Source organism: Sylvia atricapilla, chromosome 12 (genome assembly GCF_009819655.1).
Source record: "Sylvia atricapilla isolate bSylAtr1 chromosome 12, bSylAtr1.pri, whole genome shotgun sequence".
NCBI classification, from domain to species: Eukaryota; Metazoa; Chordata; class Aves; order Passeriformes; family Sylviidae; genus Sylvia; species Sylvia atricapilla.
In genome coordinates, this window is record NC_089151.1 from 1,212,137 (window position 1) to 1,228,758 (window position 16,622).

At 53.3% G+C, this 16,622-nt stretch overlaps 1 protein-coding gene across 2 annotated transcripts in view; it reads left to right on the forward strand.

Moving 5' to 3' along the window:
* The first annotated feature begins 6,231 nt into the window (after positions 1–6,231).
* Positions 6,232–16,622, forward strand: part of ANKRD11 (ankyrin repeat domain containing 11) — a 130,936-nt gene continuing 120,545 nt past the window's right edge. The window contains exon 1 of one of the 2 annotated variants that reach the window (XM_066327430.1): positions 6,232–6,418. The gene's annotated coding sequence lies outside the window, so the exon portion shown is untranslated. Of the gene's footprint in view, positions 6,419–13,795; positions 13,816–16,622 lie in introns of those variants that run through there. The other variant, XM_066327431.1, reaches the window with a different exon arrangement.

The following is a 16,622-nucleotide window of genomic DNA, read 5'->3' on the forward strand; positions in this document are numbered from 1 at the left end:
TCACGTCTCCTGGAGCTGACGGTTCCCCACCAGCCCGGCCTTCTCTGGGCTCTCCAGTGTGGCCAGCGCCCGGCCCGGCCTTGGCCGCGTCCTAAATTGTTTAGGCAGGAGAACAAACGCCTGGGAGGGGCGAGAGGATCCCTGCAAGGATAGCAGAGTGGCTGCAGCCACCGCCGGGGGGGCCTGATACTGGAGCCCGGTGGTGTGAGCACACAACCAGCCCGGCTCTGGATTTTATCCCTCCTAATCCCGTGGAATTGTTATGCCTGGGAAAAGGAGGAACAACCTCTGCAGAGTCAGATTCAGCAGAGAGGAAAGAGACCAGCTCCCTCCCTGTGCAGCTGTTGCTGAGGAAGGTTCCCCTTCTGACAGCCTGAGGTAGGAGTGAACTCTGCTAGAAAGCAGCGTTTGTGTCTGTGATGGGAGTGAGGGACTGAACTGTGTTCTGAGGGAAAGGGAGTGAACAAATACATAGAAATTCATGTTTACTTGGAGGATGGTGAGGCCCTGGCACAGGCTGCCCAGAGAAGCTGTGGCTGCCCCATCCCTGGCACCTTAATGTCCCCTCACTCCTGGAAATCTGTGTCACCGACTGGATCAAACAGTTCAGTTTACAGACACACAGAGTGGTACTGGTTAATACATGAGGGCTGTTCAGAGCTCGGAGGGGATGTGGCAGCTGAGGGCACCTCCACACACAGATGCCACGTGGAACGTCCCAGGAGGCAGCACTGACTCCCAGCTGGGAGACCCAGGCCTGGATGTGACCAAGCCGTGCTGAACTGGGAGTACTGGTGATTTACAGACACATCACACCATTTCTATCCCTCTCTTCACACTGGGTTTCAAAGGTAACCAGATGACAGAGCACCAGGAAGGCTGGACAGAGCAGCTGTGGCTGCCCCTGGATCCCTGGAAGTGTCCAAGGCCAGGCTGGATGGGGCTTGGAACACCTTGGGTACTGGAAGGTGTCCCTGCCCATAGCAGGGGTGGGACTGGATGGGCTTTAAGGTCCCTTTCCACCCAAACCATTCCATGACTTTGTGAAGGAGGGCTGCACTCACTGGTGCCAATACCAAGTGATGCCAGAAAGGAAAGTCAGGAGGTTCTGTCCTGCATGGGCAGCTCAGGCTGTCCCCTCTGTATGTGCCAGAGGTGACCTTGGGAAAGGTGGCTTCAGTCACTGCCCTTGGACTGGCAATATGCTCCTTTGGGAGTAAGCCAATACTCTGAGAGGACAGATATAACCTGATCCAGGCTTGGCCTTGCTGGGATGTGCTCCAGCCATGACATCACTCAGTAATGCCACGTCTGTTTACTACCGGGGAAAGGTGCTGGATTGGAGGCTGAAATCCCTGGTTTATCTCCTGAGCAGGTTAGGAGCAGGAAGCAGCATTAGCAGCCACATCTTGTTCTTTTCAGGCCAAGAGAAGTCAGTTTCCATGGGAAACACAGCTCTGCTCTGTCTGAGAATTCACCTCTACTGTTTCCATGCTCCCTGTAAGCCACTCCTGCCCTCTGAGGCTCCGGAGGTTCCTCAGCCCCCCCAGCTTATCCCTGACTCATTTCCACACAGCACTTTGCCAGGGGGGTAAATGGATACCTGGAATCGGGTGGCCACTGCACCATCCACAGACTTCTCATCGGTGAATCAAAGGATTACAAGCAGAGCTGAAGCTGCTGGAAGGTAAATTCAGACTTTTTACAGGATGAAACCCCCTCCCAGCAGCTAAGCCAGGACTTTGCTCTGGCAGGAAAAACCACCCAGCTCTGAGGGCCCGGAGTTTCCCACATCCCCCAGCACTGTGCATCTCTGTCATGCACCAGATGGGATTTTTTTCGATTACTTCTTTGCAGATGACATATCAAGGTCAAGAGATAGATGCTCCCCTTCAGCACAGCAAGGCCAAGAAGCCAGGAAAACCTTAGGGTCAGCAACAAAGGATGTGCTTAAAAGACCACATGGTTTTCCCTCGAGCACAGTAAAACTCCTCACCAGGGAAGAGCTGCTCAGCCTTTTTCCATGAGCCAGTCCAAACCCATCACACCTATTCACTCTGCAGGAGCAGCTTGGGGTCACAGCATGTTCCAGTTCCATGGCAGAGACACTGTGGCACCAACACTGCTCCTCCCTGGGGCACAGAGCCTCCCCAGCCCCAGGGCGAGCCTGGGACACAGCACTGGGGTACAAATCTATCTTAGGGTCACCTCTAAAGCCCTGGGAGTGTAAAACAGGCAGGTGACAGATGGCTGGAGGCAGGGGATCACGGGGACTCAGCCACCCCACGGCAGCCACTGCTCCGTCTGCCAGCAGGGGCTTAGGAACCTCCGGAAAAGCTCACACGGGGAAGAGGGAGCAACACTCGGAGAGTGACAGGGGTAAGGGGCAGAGCAGAGGGAGGGAAATGGCTGTTTGTGCCTCAGAGCAGATGAGTCTGCGGGAGTGCACTCCCCAGAGAGCTGCTGGAGTGAGCAGGGCTCCGAGAGGCCCGGGGATCCATCTGTGTGCGGGAGGTGGCTGAAGTCATCTCCAAACCCCGCAGATCGCAGGAGGTCACTAAGCTCCGAGTGAGCAACTGTCACTCCACACCCCTGAAATCCATAAGCAGCCTGGAAACCTGAAGCCTGTCATTAGGAATGATAAAAACAGTAATTAGAGCCGGGCTGTCACGAGTTCACACCTGGAACATCAATACAAGGCGTTTACCCAGCAGCAGGAGAGCACTTCCCCCAGAATCCATCCTCTGTGGATGCACCAGGCACAAAGCTCCACGGACAACTCTTCCTATAGGTGTAAGCAACTCCTGCAGGGAGCCTTGCAAACAGACTTTATCCACCACAACAGCAGCTCCCACCTTTGAGAGACCAAAAAATGCTGCTGCTGTTGGAAGCACAGAAGCTACATCAGCTCCTGGGCTGTGGGCTCTGCCTGTCCTGATCCCAATCCTGGTGCTTCACTGGACCCAGCTGGGTGCACCAAGGAGTTAAACCTTCAAAACACACAGATTAGGGGGTAAACAAGCTGTGCCAAGGAGTTAGACCTTCAAAAGAATGCACATTTGAATATGAGAGAGCTGTTCCATGAATTTAGCCTTCATTACATCTCGTAGAGCTCTAAGCAGCCACCACACTGTAAAGCAGGTGACAATCCAGACTTTTATTTCTTTATGGTATCACAGGTGGAACAGCTTAAGTTGGAGTGTCCTTAAGGACAACAACAGCAAAGAAATACAAGGATGGCTTGAAAGTAGCTTTATTTAGTAAAACTGAATCTGTACAAAGCCAGGGAGGTTCCTGCTGCAGTACAGCAGCTGTACTCCTCGCTGCCTCCCAAATGGCTGCTTGGTTTGCCAAACCCATTTCTCTTCAAAATGTTAATAGATGACATTAATTAAAACATGAGCCAAGCTTAAAGTAAAGGTTTTCTTAATCACTGTTCTAAAGTTTTATTTTCTTGGCCTCCGTGATGTTGGCACCTGACTGGTCACTCAGGGCTTACCCTGTACCAGCCATAAATCACACCTTGTTTCATCTATTAAAAATAGATTCCCATCCCTCCTTCCTGAGAGAAGCTGAATCAGCAGGAAACTGCACCCACAGTAGCACAGCCCAGGAATTTTTGACTTTAGGGTATTGGCATGATGCTTCTTTCCCTCACAACACAGCTGCTGAAGGACTGAGGTGAGTTTGGTCACCCACAGGTTGCCATCTCCAGAGTGAGCCAGGAGGCAGTGCCAGAGCAAGGAGTGGAGGGTCAGGAGCTCTGTCCCCAAAGTCAGTGTCCTTTGAGCTCGCTGGGACAGACAGAAATAGGCCTGAAAGCACATTCCCCAAGCGGCCTAATTTCCCTGCCCTCACACAATGTTCTCTTTCCTCCTCAGCACCAGGGTATTTGTTTTATTTTAGGATTTAAGAGCTTACAACCTTTACTGAAGGATAAAGGTGCTCAATATTTGACTGTAATTTTTTTTTTTTGTATTAAGTATTGCAATTAAGGAGCAAAAGCCAGCCCAGGGTAACAAAGCCAGGCAGGTTAAACGTCCCCATCACACAAGTCTCACCCAGAAAACCAGCAGAACAGCCCCCAAGGAAATAATCCTCCCATTCCTGCTGTCAGCTTCCCTTCTCTAAGTACTTGAAAGTTCCTCCCTGAACCAGGCTGTTGTGTTCAAATAGAAAAAGGTCAGGGTGACACAGAAAGGGTTTAACTTCCTCCCCAGCACTGGATCTCTGACCTGGATGACATTCAAAGTTGTCAAGGGGAAGCAGTTACAGAAAACTATATTTAGGAAATGAAAACATGTATTTCCCCTCTCTTCTGCTCAGAGGCCAACACTCACCTGCAGTGTTTGCAGGGAGCTGTGACAAGAAGCTTAATGGAAAGGAAGCAAAAAAAAAAAACAACAAACCCCACAACCCAACCCCTTTCTTTTCACTGGTTTAGTAGGTCTTACAGAGGAAGAGGATGGGTAAAGATAAAAAAGACTAAGCCTAAGTGGAACACAGGACCAGCTTAACAGGCTCAGAATAAACCTCTCTCCTGCTGTTATTTAACACTGGACACGTGCTCCTGAGCCCCTCCTTCCTGCTGAGCCCAGCACAGGGATTTCTCTTCCCGGGGGCCTGTGGCACCCCCAGCACATGAGAACCATCCCTCAGGCTGCCAAGTGTGTGACCCTGAGTGGCCCTGCACATACCAAAAGAGAAATCCCAGTTACAGCCCCGATCCTGGCAGAGGGGAGTTAAAACCCAGGAATATTCCAGATGAGATCATGGGCAGAGTTGCTGCCTCCAGGCTTCCCCATCCCCGGCAACCAAAACAACACGTGGTGATGCAGCTCTGCCATCCACACCAGGGCCCCGGGGCTGGGACCTGCTCCCTGGGAGGGATTCCTCCCTGGAATTCGGCTGCCTTGGTGACACAGAGGGGCTGGGGCACTAGATGTGTGGTACAAAGTACAGACTCAGAACAGAACAGCGGAATGGGGTGGATGAACCTCAAAGTTCATCTGTTCTCACTCCCTCCCATGGGCAGGGACACCTTCCACTTGCCCAGGTTGCTCCAAGTCCAGCCTGGCCTTGGACACTTCCAGGGATCCAGGGGCAGCCACAGCTTCTTTGGGTAGCCTGTGCCAGGGCCTCACCTCCCTCAGAAAAACAATTCCTGCCCAGTCTCCATCTGTGACCAATGGATCCCAGCCTGTGATCAATCACCACCTTGTCAACCAGACCAGAGCAGTGCCATATCCAGTCCAGTCGTTCCATGAGCATTCCAGGAGAATGAAGAAATGACTGACATTATCCAGCAAGAATGACCTGCTTAGGAGATGTTTAACATGTTTTTTTAGGAGGCACTTTGCACATAAAAACTGCACAAAAGCATTTTGGTGTTGTGTGATCGGCACTTGAAAGGATCAGAGGAAACAGGCTCAAAACCTGGCCTGCTCAGGATTAAGGAGCTGTCCCAGCTTGTCCCCGTGTTCTCCAGGGGAATCGCCCGGACTGGTGGAGCAGCCACTGCCCCGACCAGGACACTTGTGTCACGCCTCACTGTCCTGCTGGGCAGCGACTTCCAACGCCGGCCCTTCGGAGCGCCGGGGCACACATGGCATCGGGAGCTTTAGAGGATGTGACTGAGGAACTGGGCCCCGAGCGCTGTGCCCGTGTGGCGCAGGGACACCAGGGGCACCCCCAGGAGCAGCGGTCCCCTGACGCGTTTCCCAAACCGGCGTCTTGTCCCAACACCGACCACCGCCCCATGACTACTGCCAACCGGGGAATGTCCGTTCCGGTGATCCCACAATGGCGGGGCAGCACGACGGGCCCGGTCCCGGGGCTTAGCTCAGCCCACAGTTCCTCAGGGGGAGTCTATCCCGGTCCCGATCCTAGTCCTGGTCCCTGAGCTCGGCACGGTTTGGCACACACATCCCTGCGGGGCCGGTTCCGGTCCCGGTGTGGTTCCCGGTTCCGATCCGCTCGCGGGGGTCCCCGGCCCCTCCCTCCCCCTCTGGCCCCGCCCCGGAAGCGCCGCGCGGCCAATGGGGAGCGGCACGGCCGGGACACGTCGCGCGCCGCCGCGCTCCCGTCACCCCCCGCGCGCCGCCGGGGCTGCGGGTGTGTGTGTGCGTGGGGGGGGGCTGCTGTGGCTCCACCTCCCACCGCGGGCCGCCAATGAGCGGCGCCGTCTCATCGGGCCAATGAGCGGCGCTGTCTCAGCGGCGCGCGGGGGATGGAGCGCGCGGCCCGGAGCCGCCACGGCGCGCGCCCCCCGCGCTAGGGCCGGACCCCGGGACCCCCGGAGCCCCCAAAACCGCCCCCAAAGGCCCCCGCAGCCCCCGCTCTATGCGGCGGGGCCGGCCGAGCCGCAGGCCTCGCTCCGCCGCGGGGCTGCCCTTGGCCTGCTGAGCGCCCAGCACCGGTAAGCGTCGGCGGGCGGCGGGCGGGTGGCGCGGGGGGGTGGATACCGGGGCGCTGGAGATATGGGGCGGAGGGCGGAGGGGCCCGGAGGGTCCCGGAGAGGGGCTGCGAGGCCTCGGGGGGCACCGGGAGAGGCGCCCGGAGCGGGGGTCGGAGGTCGAAGGGGGGGGTACGGTAACGGGGCGGAGGATCGAGGGGGGGCACCGGCAGCGGCAGGAGGTGGGACCCGGTGCGGGCTGGGGGCGGCTCGGGGGGAGAAAGCGCCGCAGCGGGGGTGGGAAAGAGGGTGTTGGGGTTTTTTGGGGGGCGGCGAAGGAGCTGGGGGGCTGTTTGGGGGCTGCCGGGGGCCGCCCGGGGGCCGCAGGGGGTGGGAAGGGGCTGCCGACACCGGGAGGATGGCTCGGGGCTGGCGGTCCGGAGGGGCCGCACACAGAGAGCCCGGGGGCTGCCCGGTGTTTTGGGGTGCGCAGGCTCCTGGGGAGCCGTGGGAGGACCTCGGAGCTCCGTGTTCCCGCAGCCCGGCGCCCCCTCCGCCCTCCAGAGCCCGTTTTTTGGGGTGGGGATGTATTTTTTCGCAGGGGTGCGGGGCAGGGTGTGTGTGTGTCTGGGGGGGGGGAAAGTGCGTTTTGGGGTGAGCTTTTCGCTAGGAGGAACAATACCAAAAGTTGTCTGAAATGGTAATTTCCGTTTCCCATTTCATCATCCCCGGGTAGGCGTTAGCCCTGCGTGTGTGTGCGCAGGGCCGGGGCCGCACCGAGCCCAGCCGGCCCCAGCCCCGCCGCTTTTATTTATTTCCCAGCTGAATCTTTAGATCTCTCCGTGGTTCTGTCCTCCGAGGAGCCTTTGTGTGCCGGGGAGGGGCTGCTCGACACCTTTGCCCCTTAGCAGAAAGGAAGAGAGGAGGGGAAAAAAAAAAAAAATAAAAAACCTCCCAAGCCCAAACAGCTGCAGCCCAGGACGAGCCTCCCCCAGGCCGGCGATGGATTCATGTTTAGAAAGGCAAATGACCTCGGAGGGAGCCGGGCTGAGCCGAAGCCTCGGTGCCCTCTGCCCTTTCCCAGGGGGAGCAGCTGTCCGGGGTGTGCGGCTCAGAACGGGCCCTTCATTGAGGCACAGGGGCCGTGTGTTTACGGCTTGGCTTCTCCTCCGGGCTTGGGGATCTGTTTTGATATCCAGTTGCAGGAAAGGGTTCCTCCCCCCTCCTGGTTTTGTACACAAAGTGCTCTCTCACCGCTGGGGACACGGCTCTATAGGCAGAGAGCGAATTCCAGGCAGCTCTTGAAGCACAATTCCCTCCTGAGATGGCTTCTGAAATGGGGTATACACACCATTTTTACCCTTTCTGTAGGCGGAGAGCTTTAGGTGGGAACATCTGTGCTGCCTTGTAGTGGCTCTGTGCTTCCCTGAAATTTATATAGATTTTAGGAACTTGGAGTTCGGTGTATTTCTCCTTTCTTTGTTTTGTTCATAAAATGGAACATTTTTATATAATGACTCCAATTATTCCCTTTTTTCTGTGGGGGAAAACCACTCCACAGAGTCATGGAGAGGGAAAAGCAGATTAACTCTCACATGTTTCCCAGCGGCACCGATACATTCTTTGTGTGCGTGCCCTTACCAGCAGCTCAATATTTAACTTGCTTAGCTTAGGAACGGGAAAACTTGGCGTTTTCAGCGGCTGGATTTTCTGGCGGATTCCAGGTTGGAATAGTGAGAGATGGGTGTTTGAAGGGGGTTTAGAACGTGATGCGGAGCGAGCCCTGCGCCTCGGCGGGGAAAACTCTGAGCGCGGCGTTTGCTTACGGAGCTCCGTGCCCTGTTTTCTCTCCGTGGGAAGCTCTGGCAGGGCAGGATCTGGCTCCGAGGGCGAGTTTTGGGGCTCCGTGTGTGTGTGTGTGAGAGCCGCTCTGCGCTGCCTCGGGCTTTGCGGAGCTCAGCGCTTTGCACGCCAGCAGCGCTCCGCTTCTCCCGGGGAGAACTCGCCGGTCCTGCGGGAAGGTGGCCGACCTGCCGGGGCACATCCAGCCCGGAGAAAGGCTTTGGTGTGAGCCCGTCCGGGCGGGCTGAGGCTTGTGTCACCCCGGGGTGTCTGAGTCAGTGCGAGGGCTCGGCTTTGCCAAACTCGCGGCGAAAAGAACAACGCGCTGCGCTCGGCGAGCCCTCGGTTCCCGAAGGCTTGTTTGCCTCCTTCCCGGTGTCACCGGTGAGCGAGGAGCCCCGGCCATGTCACCGCTGCCTGCAAGCTGCACATGTGGCCTTTCGTGTTCCGCGCTCGCTTTTGCTCTTCAGTTCTGCTTTTAGAAGTGAGCTCTTGTCTGTGTCTCCATTTCATAAAAAAGCACGGTTCAGAGAGAGCTGATTTTTTTTTTCCCCCTCCGTGGGTAGCTTTTTTTTTGATTTTTAAGATGTTGCAACAGCGTTTTCTCAGACTTAAACCTGCAGATTGTCCAGTTTGAGGGTTGGGTTTGGACGGGGGCGAGGAAATCTTAAGAGAAAAAGCCTCAGAGCAAAAACCCCTTTGGCTTAATTTCTTCCTTTGCGTGTGATGGGCGACCTGATAAGGTTATTTTATTTTCCACTCGTGTTTTCATGGACTGTGTCCCCCCAAATGCTGGTGAACAAAGCGCCGTCGTGCCGCGTTCTTCCGCTGCTCAGCAGAGCAGACAAATGCATTTCTCTGGGGTCACTGAGACTCGGTCGTGTTAATCAATACTGTACCAGCAGTGTTCCCTTTCCAGGGAACCAGATGGGCTGCTTACAACTGGTGCTGATTATTTTAACTGTGTAATTGTAACATGGCTGTGTGATGACAGTGTTTCCTGCAGATACTTCAAAGGAAGGTTCCCGACGAGTGTGTCTTTACAGCGTTTAATCTGTCCTCTTTGTCTTTATGTTGTGGCTTTTGGACATGTGTTTGAAGTACTAAGAGGTTTTTTTTTTTTTTTTTTTTTTTTTTTTTTTTCCTTACCTCCAGCTTTTCTATACATTAAAAAGAGGCAGTGCTCTGGAATGATGGAGTGTCTCCAGTGTGGGAATAAACCCAGGGTTTTAGCGGCTCCCACAGTGGTGGGTTGGTTTCAGTGACTTTTAGGTCCAGGCAGTGACTAAGCCAAAAAGCTGGGAAGAGATTTAAGTGGCTGTGAGGAAATGGCAATATTTTTATTTTTTTTTTTTTTAAATAGTGCATGTGGCTTTGTTTTGGGGAAAATATGTTGTGTGGTGACTTGAGTCTTAACTGGGACAGGCTAATTACTCGATGAAGAAATCCTTCTCCGAGGGAAGGAAAGGCACAGGGCCGGAGCTGGTTAATTACATTTTGTAAAATTATGGAGTGACGGCTTTCTGAGGAGCTCTGCCCCTCTTCCTGCCCTGTACCTGAATTTCAGGCTCAGCACTTGCCTTACAGATTGAAATTCCTCCTGGGTATTAAGATTTAATGGTGGTAGACCCAGAGCAAGTAGTGGCAGGTACTGCTGCTTTTCAGTACAGCCAAGCAAATAACGCTGGAAAATATTTACATGGGGGTTGTTATTCTCCTCGTATTTCCTTGATGAGCTCTAGTAAAGGTGCTTGTGTGCTCCCTCCATCGCCGGGGAGAATTCCCTGTATTTCGGTTGTAAAAGGCTCTGGAGAGGAACCGGTGTCTCCATAGCAAAGATTTCCAGTGTTTCGTGATCAGCTCACATATATTTTTACCCCGTCTAATTTAAACCAGTCTGCACGACACTCACAGGAATGATTTGTATGCAGCTTTTAAATATTTTCCTCCTTCCTGCGTGAGGGATTAGCGGCACAGAGCTGCTTTTTCGGAGGGTTCTCAGCCAAGTGTTACGTAATTTGTGTGCCACCGATGCACGGCCATAAAAAAATACTCCCATCAGTGTTAAGGGAAAGCTTGTGTAGGCAATTATTTGAAATCACAAGCGTCCTGAGCAGGTTTGTGCAGCCTTAAAAATCTGGGCAAAACGCTGCCTTTGGAATCCTGCTGGGAAGGGGGGTGGGAAGCTGTCAGCGCCCGTGGTCTGGAGGCTGCTTTTGAGCACATTCTACTCCACTTTTTAAGCTTTCCTGTGCGAGAACTGGCGTTTTCTGGTGTATTTTCTCAGGCAACTGTTGGGTATTTAAAAAAAAAAAAATCTTAATTTCTCTGAGTCTGGGCGGTGATGTTTCAGCTGAGGGTGCTTAGGGGTGATGCCAGTTTGTAATCTTTTAGGAGACTATGGGAGGGGGGGAAAAAAGGTAAAAAGAAGCTTAAATGCTAATAACAGTGAAAAATCTGCTCGGCGTGGAGCACATGTGGAGAAAGCGGGTGCACGTCGGGCTGTGGAGTCTCTGTCAGCTGAGCTGGGGGCTTTTAAAAATCTGCTCTAATTTTTATGCTGCTTGTGGAATGGCTAATCCCATAAAAGCCTCGCACCTTTTGACAGATGAAACGCTGCTGTTCTTCACTTATTTGAGCAAAATATTTTTATAGATGGTATTAGCTCTGTGGCTCCAAGGGTAATGCAGTCCTTACACGAGAAAGATCTTGCTTTGATCTGACAGCTTTCAAGATCCATTTCCAATCTTGGAGTTCCATTAAGTCTGTTTGTAATGGTGCCCTCGACTTTTTTTTTTTTTCTGTTTATGTGACTCTTTGGGGTGTTAACGTTGCTCTGTATTTGAGTTCTCTTTAATAAACTGAAGGCATAATTGGGGTCAGGAAAGGAAATAATCATGTTAGAAGGTGCAGTTAATTATATCAGGTATTTTGGGCTCAAGAATTCTTTGTCTAGGTTCTGATGTTTTCTTCAAGTTGTAGGATGTCGTGAAATTATGAAATCATCAAACTAGGACAGTGGGGCAGGGTGATGTGTGATGGTGAATTTTGGGAGTGTGAAATGAGTGTGGCTGCAGGCTTGATGTCCATGAGGGCTGTGGATGATAGGAGGGATGGTTTCTCTGGTGAGCAACCTCTTCCCTCTTCTATGGGGGATGAGGTGATATTCTGTGTCCATCCAACGGGGTCTCTGTGGTCCTGTGTCCTTCCAACATGATTTAAATGATTTTGTGTCCATCCTCAGTGGTCCTGTGTCCATCCAGTGAGACCTTTGTTGTCCTATGTCCATCCAGCATGATCCATTTGGTTCTCTGTCTGTCCAGTGGGGTCTTGGTGGTCCCCTTTCTATCCAACGTGGTCTGTTTGGTCCTGTGTCCATCCAACATGGTCGTGGTGGTTGTGTGTACATCCAACATGATCCATGTGGTCTCGTGTGTCTGTCCTGCATGGTCCATGTGGTCTCGTGTGTCTGTCCAACATGATCCATGTAGTCTCGTGTGTCTGTCCAACATGATCCATGTGGTCTCGTGTGTCTGTCCAACATGGTCCATGTGGTCTCGTGTGTCTGTCCTGCATGATCCATATGGTCTCGTGTGTCTGTCCAACATGATCCATGTGGTCTCGTGTGTCTGTCCAACATGATCCATGTGGTCTCGTGTGTCTGTCCAGCATGGTCCATGTGGTCTCGTGTGTCTGTCCAACATGGTCCATGTGGTCTCGTGTGTCTGTCCAACATGATCCATGTGGTCTCGTGTGTCTGTCCAACATGATCCATGTGGTCTCGTGTGTCTGTCCAGCATGATCCATGTGGTCTCGTGTGTCTGTCCAGCATGGTCCATGTGGTCTCGTGTGTCTGTCCAGCATGGTCCATGTGGTCTCGTGTGTCTGTCCAGCATGGTCCATGTGGTCTCGTGTGTCTGTCCAGCATGATCCATGTGGTCTCGTGTGTCTGTCCTGCATGGTCCATGTGGTCTCGTGTGTCTGTCCAGCATGGTCCATGTGGTCCCCTGTCCCTCGGGGATGGCACAGGAGCTCCATGGCTCAGCAGCCCCGTGCAGGGCTCGGGTGGGTGCAGCCTCTCTGCTCCTCCTCCCTTGGGGCCCAACCTCACGTCTGAGAAACCCTCCTGGCTTTTCCTGCCCCTCTCAGTGTTGGCTGGGAAAGCCTGAGCTCCCCAAGAGGACGTCTGAAGCCTCGGTTCTCTCGGGTTTGTTCCCATTCTCTGGAGTTCACGGTGTGGGTAAGGCTGGTGCTGTGGAGCTGTGGTGAGCAGAGGCTGGAATTGCAGCCTGGGAATGCTGAGGGATTGGGAGGCACTTCCCCACGGTAACCCCACGGAGAGCTGGTGGCAGCTCTGGGGAGGGAATTGGCTGCTGGAGTCAGAAGAAAGTGATGTTTTTTTTCTAGGTCAGGGTTGAAGGCACTGTCAGGGTGGTGATGTGCAGCATATATTACTGTCTGCATTGTCCCTGCCATATGGATGTGTGCACGCTGCCCTTGGCATTCAGGCATTGAATTATTTATCCTCTCCAAATCTGGAGGCAGCCTTTCTTCCCCTGTCTCGGAGAAAACCAAACTTATCCGACGAGTGTTTTTAAAATAAACCTTGTGCTGTGAATTACTGCAGTGGCAGGAGCAGGGTATTGATTGTATGTTGCATTTGGATTCGGAAACCAAAGGTTACAACACTGGATATCTTGTGGAAACACTGAAATATTTATTTTGCTGTTAGGTGTGTGTGTGTGGTGCTGGGTTTGTATGTGGCTGAAATGCCATGTAATGAAATTTCCGGACTTGGAGAATGGAAAGGGTAGAAAACTTTGTAGAATGTGTGTAACAGCAGCTTTGTCTCAGTTGTGTGTGACAGGATGGATGTTTTTCCAGGGAGAAGGCATTTGCTTTCGTCTTGTGCTGTGTTGGATTTGCTGTGAGAGGAATGTTAAGGTGGTCCTTGTTTGGATGATGGTCTCCAGGTCCTGACTGAGGATGTGGGTGTTTGCAGGGTGTCACGGTGGGGTGGTTCCAGGCTGGAGGGAGCTGGCTCTGTAATTATTTTTGCCAGACTGACAGCTATGCAGGATAGAAGCAGTCTCGAATAATTTACCTTTAGAGCAGCGTAAAGCTGCTAAAACTGTGTCACAGGCATGGGGAAGAATCAGAGAGTCAAGAAGGGAGATGTTACCCTCTAAAAAATTCACCACGATCCGAAGGCAGCGTGTCCCTGAAGGCTCAGCAGCCAGAGGCTGGGCTTGGAAACACGGTGCTGCCCTCAATATCGGGCTCTGAAACGAAAGGATGTGTAATTAGGAACTCCAAAAAAAAAAAAAAAAAAAAAAAGGAATTAAATAGCTTTAGAGGTGAATGGAAGCTTCATTATTAAGCACCAACTGCTTAGGTGCAGTTCGTGGTGCCTCTTCCTTTCAAATCAGGCACACATGAAAGTGCTCCCCGCCCCCAGCCTTATCGGCTTATCTGGGCAGGAGTTCAGAGCCATAAAAACTATATCCTGCTTACACCTTCCAGCCGATCCTGTGACCTGTGCTGTGTAAACAAGTTGTACCAGGAGCTCCAAATGACTGGTAAGTGGCTGGGTTTCTGCAGGTTGGTTAGGTCCAGGAGGAGCCAAGATAAAGTTCCAAGAAATTCCCCCTTGGGAATGGTCTCCTGATAGCTGCTACAGGGAGGAGGAGGAGGTGGCAGGGCTGAGATCCTGCTGACTGTGGCAGTGACTGTATCCCATGGAAAACACTTTGGGATAGACTTTACACTCCGGGGCTGGTGTTTTCCACGTTCTGCAAGGAAGGGACGGCTGTGGCAGATTGTGAAATGTCAGCGTTGTGGTAACAACACCGACCGGCGCTCTGCGGTTGCGTCAGGCCTCGGATGTGCTGGATGGGAGATGTAAGCCTGTCTATAAATACATCCATGGATCTTTGGATGGCTGAGATTAGCCGTGGCGATGCTGGGAAGAGATGTAGGTAATGCAGGGAAGAAGGGGTGTGTGTGTGTGGGGGGACACAAACATCCTGCTCCTGGCTGTGCTCTGGGGGTTTAAATGCCACCGGGCGCTCCGGTTACGGCGCTTGGCTGCTGCCCACCCCGAGCTGTCCTCCGTGGTTTCATCTTGCAGCTCGGCACAGGCAGATCCATTTATCCAAACTGGACTGTGACGAGCGAGTTCAGGGGTTTAGTCTGTGAAACTTCACCTTTCTCAGCAGCCCCCAGGGTCGAGTGCATGGGTTTGAAGATGAGAACCTGTTCTCCTTGAATGCTGAGCTTTTTTTATTGGTGTGGTTTCTTGGCCCCACGTATAGGGGAATGTGCTGGGTTTGGGAATTAGGCTGGCTGGTGGCTGCTCTGGTTTCCCTCCTCACCGTGGCCTGTCCTGGCACGTGCTAGGGTCCTGCTTGGTGCCTCTCCTGGCTCTGGGCTCTCTGTTCCTCGTTTTCCCAGCAGCCTGGAAGGTTTCTCAGGAGATCAGAGGTGCCCCGTGTTACTCAGCTACTCCACGGTGAATTCAGTTCCCTTCCCCTGTGATGAGCACTGGCACTGGGGTGTTAAACTGGTTCTGTGGTGGGAGACGAATTCCTCTGAGTTAGTCCAGGGGGGAAGGGATCAGACGAGAAGTCAACTTCGTGGCTCTTTGCTGATGTGCTGAGTAGAGCTCCTTGGTTAGAGAGCTGGAGGCTGTAGTCTCAAATGCTGAATTTAATTTCCTCCTGCAGTGTGTTCTGTCTGCAGGCTTCCCCTGCTTCACCCACCAGGATGTTTCTTCTCCCTCCCGTCCGTCCCTCCCCTTTCCCTCATCTGATGGAGGTTCTGCTCTTGCCTTGGTCCTCCTCATCCAAGATTCTTGTCTCTAATTTTAGCCTGTCTGCCTTTTGAGGTCTCCTCCCGTCTGTTCCTGCCTTTCTTCTTCTCTCTGAGTTGTTCCTGTGTCTTCCTCTCCCTCTGGAGAGCTGGACCTTGTATTTGCCTGGTGGGAGGGGAATGAAGCCGTGGGTGTGTTGAGGTGCAGGCTCCTGGGGTGTGGGACATGCTGGCAGGGATGTTTGGGGCACTGTGCTGTGTGCTCACAGGGAGCAGCTGCTTCCCTGCCTTACTGTCCTTGCTTGGATCTGCTCTTGGAATGTCTCTTCTGTGGATTTATCCTGTGTTTGTGCAGTGGGGCTCTCCACCATGAGGTTTCCAGTAGTGGTAGTGCACCCAGCAGCCTGGAGTCCCTGAATCTCCTGCCCTTTTCCCTGCAGGAAAGCTGCAGGCTGCCTGCTTTTCCCTGGAATCTCACTCCATGGTAGCATGCCTTTGCTTACGTTTACAGAGAAAATGACTTTTCCAGCAGGGAGACATCTGACACAGTCAATCAGGTCTCCTCAAAGTGATGTGGAGCCCATCAGGGAGAGCAGGGAACCTGGCCCTGGAGCCTGGGCATCCAGGAAGGCTCCTCATCCTGGTGGGATCCACCTGCTTGGAGCCCTGGGAGCACGGTGTGTGCAGCATAATCTGATTTGTGCCTGGAATATAAATCCTGGCTGTTGCAGACATGCAGCCTGGGGTTTTACAAGTTCTTTTGTGAAAACAGCATTCAGCCCCTCCACTGCTGCAGTGAGGAGCTTCCCTGGAAACCCAATCCCAGCAATTAGTGAGGTTTGCAGAGGATCCTAGCAACTGCTGCTGGGGTTCCATTGGCAGGGGTTTGTTTTTTTAGACTGTTTATAGTTGCATTCTGTGCCTTGTGTGGAGATACATGAACTAAAGCACAAGAAGTTCCACCTGAAGATGAGGAGGAACTTTCCTTGGAGAGTGGCAGAGCACTGGGACAGGTGGCCAGGGAGAGTGTGGGGTCTCTCCTCCCTCTGGACACGTTCCAAACCCACCTGGATCCCTTCCTGTGCCACCTGCTCCAGGTGACAGTGCCTTGGCAGGGGATGGGACTGGATGATCTCCAGAGCTCCCTTCCAACCCTCCTCTGCCTCCATATCCCGTGGAGGGGGCTGTGGAGCAGCACTGAGCTGAAATGATGATGGGAGCACCGCCCTGGGCTCTGCAGGAAGCTGATCCTTGGGGAGAAAGCGGAGCACGGCTGGAATCCATTGGGCGCCGTGTGACTTTGGTGTTTGTGGGTAACCTGAGCTCACCTCGGAGGACTTTTGTTACCCAGATACTCTCTGACCTGGGCTTGCTTTTTGTCACCAGTGGCTCTGGCTGGTTGGAGGAGCGATGCTTTTCCACGAGGGTGGTTATGTAAAAACCCGAACGCGCCGCGTCCTTCCCGCTCGGCTTTACAACGTGCGCCGGGCTCCGGGTGCAACTTCAAAGGAAGGGAGTTTGCTTTATGGTCGAACCTATGAGCAGTTTTATGTGCAGGGTGGAGTGAACTCGTGGA